The sequence below is a fragment of the Rutidosis leptorrhynchoides genome, chromosome 10, assembly GCF_046630445.1.
Source record: "Rutidosis leptorrhynchoides isolate AG116_Rl617_1_P2 chromosome 10, CSIRO_AGI_Rlap_v1, whole genome shotgun sequence".
Classification (NCBI taxonomy): domain Eukaryota; kingdom Viridiplantae; phylum Streptophyta; class Magnoliopsida; order Asterales; family Asteraceae; genus Rutidosis; species Rutidosis leptorrhynchoides.
This window is the reverse complement of record NC_092342.1, coordinates 66,388,238-66,400,498: the sequence shown is the minus strand read 5'-3', so window position 1 is coordinate 66,400,498 and position 12,261 is coordinate 66,388,238.

Genomic DNA, 12,261 nt, shown 5'->3' with positions numbered 1-12,261 from the left:
TCAAGTAATTTTTGGCGCCGCTGCCGGGGAACTATCTTAAAAGCCGGAAGCGCAACGCTAATATAAAAAAAAAAAGATTTTTTGTTTACTTTTATTAAAATTCGTTTTGTAAAAATACGTTTTAAATATTCGAAAAATATAAAAAGAAAAACAAAAATATAAGTATTTTTAAGATTTTGTTAAATATTTAAGTTTTATAAGTTTCTTTATTTTTAGTTTAGTTTATAAAAATATAAGTTTTATTAAATATCTTTTATTTATAAAAAAAAAAAAAACAGAAAACAGAAAATAAAAAAAAAATAAAGAAAAAACGCGTCGAATATTCAAACCTGTCAGCTGAATTCTGGAACCCCGCGACTCGCGGGGTTTGATGCTTTAATTGCCGCGACTCGCGGAGCCTTTCTGACAGGCGACAAAAAAACCCTAATCCTGCATTAATTACGGGTTATTATTAATTATAATTATTATTTAAACCTAATTATTATTATTATTATTATTAGTTTTATTTTTACTTTTACTTTTTATTTATATATTTTAGTTAAATTAGTTTTATTAAATTGTAAAATTAGTAGTTTTATTAAATAAAAAATATAAAAATAATATTTTTATAAAAATTGTAATTTTTACAACTTTTTGTATATTTTTATATTTTGTCCCTTTTTAATCGTTGTAGCATAACTTTTGTATTTTTAGCTCATATTTAATTTTAAACTTAGTTTTTGCTATAGTCATTTTTACTCCTAGATTTTTAGGCTTTGCCGTAGAATTCCTTAAGTGCTTTTTCTTTAGACTAAGATTTAGGTGCTTTAGAATTTTGCGACGCCTTTTTAAGTTTTAGTTTCTTTTTAAGTTATTTCTATTTGGGATTTAGTTTTTCCTGTAAGCTTTAATATTTTTAGACCTTTTACTATGTATCAATTATCATTCCAATTAGTAATTTCAATTTGCGATTATAATTTTAAGTTAGGTTAGTTAAGTATTTTTAAGTTTTGATAAGTTTCTTTTATTTTTCCGTCACCTTTTATTTTTCAACCATTTTTCGTTTTTCGACCTTTTTCGACGAACTCTTTTTCTCTCTTATTTCTCGCTATTCTAGTTTTTAGGACTTAGAATTTTTTCTACTTCTTATCTAAATTTCTTAAAATTACGAAAATTTATTTTGAGTGGTTAAATTGATAGACATCAAAATTTTCTGGTTCGTAGTAATAGTTGGATTTGTACGTGGACCGGGTTATTGGAGCCAAACAGTCCTCAATTATATTGAGACCAAACGAATCCTGCCCCTCTGCTGCATCTTTTGGCTATTCGAAACGTGGGCAAAATCAGAAAAGTCTATTGATTGGATAACTTATTATAATTTTTCTTTCCTTTTTAAAACTAATAGGATATTCAGTGAATGCACCGAGAAAGACGTTCATCACCTTTTGTACGTTCACCACCTGTAACTAGATCAAGACATTTAGCAAATATAACCGCCGTTGATTTTTCTTTAGAATCGTCATCCAGTAGACCAAGTACTTCAGTTCAAATTTCCGATAATCCATTTTTTGAACCCGACCTCACAATTGAGAATCCAGAGAATATTCAGGAACGGTTCGTAGATCCTGAACCATTAAACTTTCCTCCGGAGCCACCAATCATTCAAACAGAGATTGTTGAGGAACGAACCATTAAATCAGAATCATCTAGTGATACCGATTCAACAAATTCAATTATGGAGAATCTGGAACCTTTAAGTATGGAAGACCGAATGAGAGCTAAACGCACTGGCCAAGGTCACGCAATTACTCATCCAGACATTAATGTGCCAGATTATGAAATCAAAGGACAAATTCTACACATGGTGACTAATCAATGCCAATTTAGTGGTGCGCCGAAGGAAGATCCAAATGAACATCTACGTACCTTTAATAGGATCTGCACACTATTTAAAATACGAGAAGTGGAGGATGAACAGATATATCTCATGTTATTTCCCTGGACTTTAAAGGGAGAAGCCAAAGATTGGTTGGAATCGTTACCTGAAGGGGCGATTGATACATGGGACGTTTTAATTGACAAATTTCTTAAACAATTCTTTCCTGCATCTAAAGCCGTAAGACTTCAAGCAGAAATTGTTACGTTCACACAGAAACCAAATGAAACTCTATATGAGGCGTGGACAAGATATGGAAAGTTGTTAAGAGGATGTCCGCAACATGGTTTAGACACCTGTCAAATAGTACAAATATTCTACCAAGGATGCGACATCACTACAAGGAAAGACATAGATATAGCAGCTGGTGGTTCTATTATGAAGAAAACCGAAACTGATGCTTACAAAATTATTGATAACACTGCTTCCCACTCACATGAGTGGCACCAAGAAAAAGATATCATTAGATCATCTAAAGCAGCTAGAGCCGATTCTAGCCATGACTTAGATTCCATTTCCGCAAAGATAGATGCTTGGAGAGACGAATGGAAAAGATGACTAAAGATATTCACTCAATACGAATTAGTTGTGAGCAGTGTGGAGGACCACATTTGACAAAAGATTGTCTCAGTATTAAATTAACAATGGAACAAAGAGAGAATATTTCATACATAAACCAAAGGCCTGGAAATAATTATCAGAATAATTATCAACCGCCAAGACCGATTTACAATCAAAACCAGAATTATAACCGAAATATTCCATACAACAACCAACAAGGTCCTAGCAATCAACAAGTATCCAATAATACTTACAATCAGCAAAGACCGAATTTTCAAAACAAACCACCACAACAAACCGATGATAAAAAGCCGAATTTAGAAGATATGATGACAAAGCTAGTTGAAACTCAAACGCAGTTTTTCACATCTCAAAAACAAACTAATGAACAAAATGCTCAAGCATTTAGAAATCAACAAGCTTCTATTCAAAATCTGGAACAAGAAGTAAGTAACCTAGCAAGGTTAATAGGTGAAAGAAAACCGGGAAGTCTACCTAGTGATACAAATGCTAACCCCAGGAATGAAACAGCTAAAGCTATTACCACAAGAAGTGGTACAACACTTAAACCTCCTGAAATACCTGTAACTTCTGATGAAACTATTCCTACTCCACAAGAATCACAACCTGATCAAGATAAGGAAAAAGAACCGGTAGTTGAAAAGGTTAATGAAGATAACACAGTTAAGGATAAACCTTATGATAAACCATACCAACCACCACTTCCTTACCCGAGTAAAATGAAGAAAGAAAAACTTGAAGCCGAGCAATCCAAATTCTTGGATATGTTTAAACAGATAAATGTAAATCTTCCTTTCATTGATGTGATTTCAGGAATGCCTAGATATGCTAAATTCTTGAAAGATCTAATCTCAAATAGAAAGAAAATGGAAGAACTCTCGGCTGTTACTATGAATGCTAATTGTTCAGCAGTGCTGTTGAATAAGATACCAGAAAAATTATCTGATCCAGGAAGTTTCACAATTCCATGTTTTCTGGGTAGTCTTAGTTCAATAGAAGCATTGGCAGACTTAGGTGCTAGTATAAATCTAATGCCGTATTCACTATACGCTAAACTAGACCTTGGAGAATTGAAACCAACCAGAATAAGCATACAACTAGCCGATAGATCAATAAAATATCCTAGAGGGATAATGGAGAACATGCTAGTTAAAGTTGGTACTTTAGTATTTCCAGTAGATTTTGTTGTTTTGGACATGGAAGAAGATTCTCAAGTTCCTCTCATATTAGGAAGACCATTCTTAAACACGGCTAAAGCAATGATAGACGTGTTCGGTAAGAAACTGACCCTAAGTATAGAGGATGAGAGTGTTACCTTTTCAGTTGATAGAGCAATGCAACAACCACAATCTGCAGATGATACATGTTATTATATTCAAACTATAGATGCACATGCAGAATTATTAGAAGAATTTCCAGAATTACAAGGAACAGGAGAATGTTCTTTAGGAGAAGGTAATGAACCAATTGATGAAGCTGAAATGTTAGCTACACTTATAGCTAATGGATATGAACCAACAACAGAAGAAATTCAAATGCTAAAAGAAGAAGACAGATATCGATATAAATCATCGATAGAAGAACCTCCGAAATTAGAGTTAAAGCCACTTCCAAACCATTTGGAATACGCTTATTTACATGGTGAATCTGAATTACCTGTAATAATATCGTCTTCTCTTACTGAAAATGAGAAATCACAACTCATTTCTGTGTTGAAAGCTCATAAACCAGCCATTGCATGGAAGATTCATGATATTAAAGGAATAAGTCCTTCGTATTGCACACATAAAATCCTTATGGAAGAGGGTCATAAAATGTATGTGCAACGCCAACGAAGACTAAATCCTAATATGCAAGATGTAGTTAAGAAAGAGATTATTAAACTGCTAGATGCAGGTTTGATATATCCAATTTCTGATAGCCCATGGGTAAGCCCAGTTCAATGCGTGCCTAAGAAGGGTGGCATGACTGTCATTACAAATGAGAAAAATGAGCTTATTCCTACTAGGACTGTAACAGGATGGCGTGTATGTATTGATTATAGAAAATTAAATGACGCCACCAGAAAAGATCACTTTCCCTTACCTTTCATAGATCAAATGTTGGAAAGATTAGCCGGAAATAATTACTATTGTTTTCTAGATGGATTTTCCGGATATTTTCAAATTCCAATAGCACCCGAAGATCAAGAGAAAACCACATTCACGTGCCCTTATGGTACTTTTGCTTACAAACGCATGCCATTTGGACTTTGTAACGCCCCTGCAACCTTTCAAAGGTGTATGATGGCGATTTTTCACGACATGATAGAAGAATGCATGGAAGTATTCATGGATGACTTTTCAGTCTTCGGTGATACATTTAAATCATGTCTAGTTAATCTGGAACGAATGCTAATTAGATGCGAACAATCAAATCTAGTACTTAATTGGGAGAAATGCCATTTCATGGTTAAAGAAGGCATCGTTCTTGGACATAAAATTTCAAAAGAAGGAATTGAAGTGGATAGAGCTAAAGTAGATGTAATTGCTAAACTTCCACATCCCACCAATGTTAGAGGAGTTAGGAGTTTTCTAGGGCATGCCGGTTTTTACCGACGTTTTATAAAAGATTTTTCTAAAATTGCCACTCCTATGAATAAACTCCTAGAAAAGGATGCGCCATTCATCTTTTCAGATGAGTGTATCAAATCTTTTAATATTCTTAAAGAGAAACTCACTAATGCACCGATCATGATAACACCAAATTGGAATCTACCATTTGAACTAATGTGCGATGCAAGTGATTTTGCAATGGGAGCCGTTTTAGGACAAAGGATTGAAAAACGATTTCAACCTATATATTATGCTAGTAAGACATTACAAGGAGCACAAACGAACTATACAACTACTGAAAAAGAACTCCTTGCTATTGTCTTTGCTTTTGACAAATTTCGATCATATCTCGTTCTAGCAAAAACGGTGGTCTATACCGACCATTCTGCTCTTAGATACCTATTTTCAAAACAAGATGCTAAACCAAGATTAATCCGTTAGATCTTACTCTTACAAGAGTTTGATATTGAAATCCGAGATAAAAGAGGAGCAGAAAATCTCGCCGCTGATCATCTTTCTCGTCTTGAAAATCCCGAATTAGAAGTTCTAAATGAATCGGCCATACAAGACAACTTTCCTGATGAATATCTATTGAAGATAGATTATAAAGAAATCCCATGGTTTGCAGACTATGCAAACTACTTAGTTTGTGGATTCCTTGAAAAAGGATTATCGTACCAAAGACGAAAGAAATTCTTCAGTGATATAAAACACTATTTCTGGGAAGATCCACATCTGTTTGAAAGTTGTCCCGATGGAATAATACGCCGATGTGTATTTGGAGATGAAGCTAGTAAAATTTTAAACCATTGTCACACAGGACCAACAGGAGGGCATTATGGGCCTCAACTAACAGCAAGAAAAGTTTATGAAGCTGGATTCTATTGGCCTACACTTTACAAAGACGCACACCTTCTTTGCAAATCCTGTGATGCATGTCAAAGGGCCGGAAAAATAAGTCAACGTGATGAAATGCCACAAAATGTCATCCAAGTATGTGAAGTATTTGACATTTGGGGTATTGACTTTATGGGTCCATTTCCAAAATCTCATAATAATCTATATATACTCGTAGCCATTGATTATGTATCTAAATGGGCGGAAGCACAAGCTCTCCCAACTAACGATGCACGAGTTGTAGTCAACTTTTTAAAACGTCTTTTTGCAAGGTTTGGAACACCGAAAGCTTTAATAAGTGATCGGGGTACTCATTTCTGTAATAATCAACTTGAGAAAGTTCTTAAAAGATATGGAGTAACTCATAAAATCTCCACCGCATATCATCCACAAACAAGTGGACAAGTTGAAAATACCAACCGAGCTTTAAAACGTATTCTAGAGAAAACTGTAGGATCAAATCCAAAGGAATGGTCCATTAAATTGGAGGATGCACTCTGGGCTTTTAGAACAGCCTACAAAACTCCAATTGGAACCACACCTTTTAGACTTGTTTATGGAAAAGCATGTCATCTTCCAGTAGAAATTGAACACAAAGCATTTTGGGCTTTGAAAACATGTAATCTTGATTTACATGAAGCCGGACGTCTACGATTAAGTCAACTAAATGAATTAGAAGAATTAAGACATGAAGCATACGAAAATTCGTTAATCTATAAAGAAAGAACGAAGAAATGGCATGATAAAAGAATCAGAAGTTCAAAAGAATTTAAAGAAGGAGACAGAGTTCTTCTTTTCAATTCACGATTCAAGCTATTTCCTGGAAAATTGAAATCAAGATGGTCTGGGCCATTCATAGTCAAAAGAGTTTTCCCATACGGAACAATAGAATTGATAAATTCAAATGGGATTGAATTTAAAGTTAATGGTCACAGAGTTAAACATTACATACATGGTCTGATGGAAGTCGACAACGAAGTTAATCACAATTTCGACACCACAGCTAACTAAGTGTGGGGAGAATCAAGTCTTTAAAGGATAATATGTATTTCTGTTAGAGTTAGATTGTCTGTTTTCGTGTAGTTCTCGAAAATGGAACCCGAATGGTCTTTCCCTAGCAGACCCTAAAGAACTAGTCTTCTCCCCCCATTCTGAATTTTTATTTTTTTTAGGTTTTTACAAAATGAAGACTGCCTGTGAACTAAACCATGGTCTAATGCTACACGCTTTGATCACTAAACGTAATAATGACATACTACCGAGTGAAATAGTATCAGTAATCAGAGAAAGAATGGACGGAGTTAGAAAAGAATCCAGATGCGAAGATAATAAGTTACAATTTGGTAAAGGAAAATCAAAATCCGCAGCGAAAAGAAGAGCACGACACCTAGAAAGATGTCACAAATGCGGAAAATGGTCACATGGAGGTAAATGTTCAAATAATCAAACCTATTCAAATACCGAATTTGTTACTTTATGCAGAGACGGACCGTTCATATGTTTAGAAGAAAAGACACTGAATGCTCGAGGTTACGCCTATGTAGCCATGGAAAACCAATTAAACCGACTATCTTATGAATGGGATAGATCATATAACTAAGAAATCTATTTCACAGGTATGTCTGTACAGTTTTTATTTTTTTATTTTTATTTTTTTAACCTTTTGATAATAAACGCTAATTTGTTCACTAAAAAGTATTAAATTGGTATTAAATAAAATTAGGTTTGGCGACCGAAATTATTGATATCATTCAAAAATTTATTACATCACTGCGAAATTTAACGTTTATTCTTAAGGTATAAATATCTTTAATCAATCAACCCAAAATATTTCAAAAATTCGTCATGAGTTAAATTAGGTCTTGGAACCGAAATTACTTTACCGAAAAGAGGGGCGCATATTTTTGATAATATTTGATTGATTAAAGTGGGATAAAAAGACAAAAAGATTTTTAATTTTATTTTTACCATATTTTTAAAATTAATATTTAAATCTTAAATTAATATTGTAAACTTTATAAAAATATATATTTAAAATTGTAAATATTTGAAAAATTAATATAAGTTTGGTATGAATTTATAATATGAATTTTTAAATTAAGTTTGGTGTGAATTTTTAATTTTTAAAATATGAAATTTTAATTTTATGCATTTCAAATTTTAAGTTTGGTGTGAATTTTTAATTTTTAATTTTTAAATTTGAATTTTATATTTAAGTTGTGTGAATTTAAAAACAAAAATTTACTTTATCTCATTAAGTTAAGAATATGATTTTTAAAATTCGTCGTAAGTTGAAGACTAGGTCTTTGAACCGAAATTGCTTTACCCGAGGGAGGGACGAGAACTTTTATTATCATTATTTTTAATCTTATTGAATTAAAGTATGCCAAAAACATTGAAAAAACCAAAAAAATCTTAGCTTTTAAAACAATCGCTAGAAAAAGACAAATTTTAAAATTTTGTCGAAGGACGGACTAGGACATCGATCCGAAACGACCTCGTTCTAAATAACAAGGGAAACAAAATTTTAAAATTAATTTCTTAATTGTTTTCAAAAGTTAATGATTATAAAAAAAAAAAAAAAAAAAAACAAACTCCGCGAGTCGCGGAGTTTAAAGGGTGTTTCACCGCGACTCGCGGAGGGATGAAAAATCAGAAAAAAATAAAGAGCTGGAACAGATCAGTCCCAACCCCAAAACAATAAAAACCTGCGAAAAAACACTCCGCAAAAACACGAAAAACACCCCCAAAAATCCCAATTTTTAACCGTTAATCACCAAATTTTTTGCTAAAATCATGTTGAGAAGGATGCTATCTAAGAATTACTCAAGAAAAACGGTAAATTTCTACACCTAAACACCATTTAATCCGAATTTTGGTGTTCTTGAGCTATTTTTTCCCCAATTTGATTTTGATGCTTTTTAGTGTAATTAGGCTTAAATTGTTTATGTATTATGCTTGTATAACCTAGATTGATGCTGTTTAACATGATTAGAAGCCTTAAACTTCAAATTTTGAATAATCTATGGTTTGTGTTCTTGAGCAAATTTGGGGCTTTTTGATATAAACAGGTTATGGCCGATTTTTGTCATGAATTGTTGCTAAATTGAGTAGTGTAACATGTCTAGGTAGTTAAATGATCCAAACTTTGAGCCTAAACATGATTTTGAGAATTAAAGTGGACTTTTTCAAGTCTAAAATTCATGAACTTGATTTTTGAAAGATAATGCCATTTGAGACTTGTTTGATTGCTAGTAATGATTATTTTGACATGTTATTTGAGTTGAATGCTTATGAACTTGGCGAACATTTTCGTATATGCTTATTTGAAAAAGTGTAGATTTGATGAAAATATGTAAATGAGCTTAAGTTTGATATAAATTGATAATGTCATTGTAATTATTTTGATTGATGATTTTGCTGACACTAATGCATATTTGGATGCACAAAAATTGTGTTTGATGTGTTTTGCAGAATGAAAGGGGTGAATCTTCATCCCAAGCCCGCAATGCTCCTGCTGAGAATTTGGAACAACAGGAGGTGGATAACTACTACAAGCAGGATGTACCTCATCCAGTCATGACCTTTTCCGATATGCACTTGGAAGAGTTGCACCCGAACCTGAGATTTGACAGACTTTGGATAGATTATCCAAAATATCAAAGGGGTTTGCATACTCTTCATTCTAAGGTTGTTGAGGTACCAAGGGTCATAGAATGGGGACCCTTAGAAGCTGTAGAATTGGCCGGGCCAATTAGGGAATTACTTGTACAGAGGTATGGTAATTCTTCTTTTAATGACTGGATATGTTTATTCACCATACGTAGACCTGTATATAAAGTATGGTGTGAAGAATTGTTATGTAGTATAGAGTTGAATGATCGGGTAGCTAGTTTAACCGATCGTTCTTTTATTAGATTTTTGTTAGGCGGCTCGATGCGCCACATGTCTTTACTGGACATGGCTCAGGCTTTACGTATATATACGCCTGAGGAGTTAGCGTCTGCCGATTGTAGAGGATTGATACTAAACGGTAGAAAGATAGATGAGAATTTTGATACACACGGTGTGTGGAGTCAAATGACAAGCCATCACCGTTTCAAAGGGGGAAATTACTCTTATTTGGATATAGATAGAGCCGAATTAAGAGTAATACATAGGTTTTTAGCTAATTCGATTACACAAAGGGGTAAGAACAAAGAAAAAGTAAATGAACAGGATTTGTTTTACCATATGTGTATTCGAGACCCACAAAGCGCTGTAAGTATACCATATTGTGTGGGTTATTATTTATCAGCTATGGTTCGGGGGATGCGACCACATAGCATAATAGGAGGTGGTATTTTTATTACTTTGATTGGTGAATATCTCGGTGTGGATATAAGTCGGGGGGGATTATTACTAGAAGAGCCGGAACCCCGCGATACTATAGGTTTAAATGTATACCATGGTGCGAAAGTTTTGAAGAGGCGAAATAACGCCGCAGTACGATACCATGGTAGACATCCACAGGTGGAGAGAAACCAGCAACAAGGTAATGTAGGAGGGGGGAATGAGATGCAAGAAATGCATAGGTTTATAGCTTCTCAGGAATACGAAAATGCTAGACAGAGAGCATTTGAAGATTGGCAAGTTCATCAGAACCAGATCATAGCTCATTGCCAACATATAGGTAGAAACTATATTCCTACACCGAAACCCATCTTCCCTCCTTGGTCGATAGAGATGCAGCCACCATATCCTACGTATGACCCTGCCGAAGCATTCTATAGCACTTATGGTTATGCCTGGAACCCCTATTGGTACCAATATCATCCTTAGTTTACTTATTATTATTTTTTATTTTGTAATTTGTAATTAATGATACGTTTAATACTTTTGTTAATATTGTAATCATTTTTATAATTATCTAACTTTTATTCTTAGACTTTAATAATTTTTGAATGTGGGGTAATATACCAAACTTCAAAAATATGTATATATGTTTGCAGTTTATCTTATGTACACAACAGGGTAAAACAACGCATTTTCAAAGACTGGCATTAAGTTCAGCAAAAGCAACTAATTTTGACGACAAGATGCAAAATATATGTGAAATAACAACAAGACGGAATGAACAAATGATGTGCACCATTTATCATTCAGCAAACAAACGCCAATATATTTGGAAACTTTGGTAAAATTTAATCATTTTCACACAAATCACCCTCAATAATTTAAATTGTTACTGATTTCTTGCAAATGAGGGCATTGCAAGATCTTAAGTGTGGGAAGGGGTTAAATTCTTTCGGATTTTAAAATTTTTATATTAAACACTTGGTTACCATTAAAAATACTAGTAAAGCAGTAGTTGTATTAGAATCTAGTGCTCTCTGATAAAAAAGAACAGCCCTAGTCTTATATACTGACTACCCAATTCTAGTAAAATTTTTCAAAATTTTCAATTAAATGAATTCAAAATCATGTTTATACATATTTATGAACGATAAAACTAGGTTTTAACACCGAAATTATTGTTACCTCGGAAAGGACATAAATTAAGAAACAAACTAAAATGTTAAAATTCATTTAAAATGGAATAGAGGACGATAAAAAGGAAAATAAAAGCCAAGTGTGGGAAAATTTACCAAGTTATTTTAAACATATGTCACATATATCTGTAACAAATAACTGAAAATACTTTTGCTTTGGACTAAACTAAACTGTTTTACCCGATGAAAGAAAAGAAGAGATGGATCTACACGATGAATCAATTCCATCATTAAAAGGAAGTAAAGTCTTCCGAAAAAGACACGCGCTTCTTGATTTAGGTCATGAAGTTGTCGTCCAGACCAGCTGTAGGTTGACGAAAAATCTAGAAAAGTCATCACTAAAATCAGCAGGAAATCCACGGACCTCAGCATTAAACAGGGTCGCCAAGTGGTCAGATTTATCCTAACCATGAGAAGGATTTATCTCGTACAATGGGGGGGCACCATGCAAATTAGCTGAATAAGACTAATGAATCAGATCCCCAGAAAGGATAATCTCCTTAAAGATTAAAAATCAGCTTTTAAGACTGATATTACTCAATCCTAGAGATTGACCTTAAAGATTGAGAATTACAAACTCATGGAATTCGATGATATCTAAACTCGAGCTTAAACGAGAAAATATTTTGATCAAAATTATAAACCGATTTGTTTTCTGAAAACCCTATTTTCAATGCGTTCATTACCATTGAACGTAAAATCCTAGGAATTCACCTGGAATTCATTAGGTCACCTGAACTAA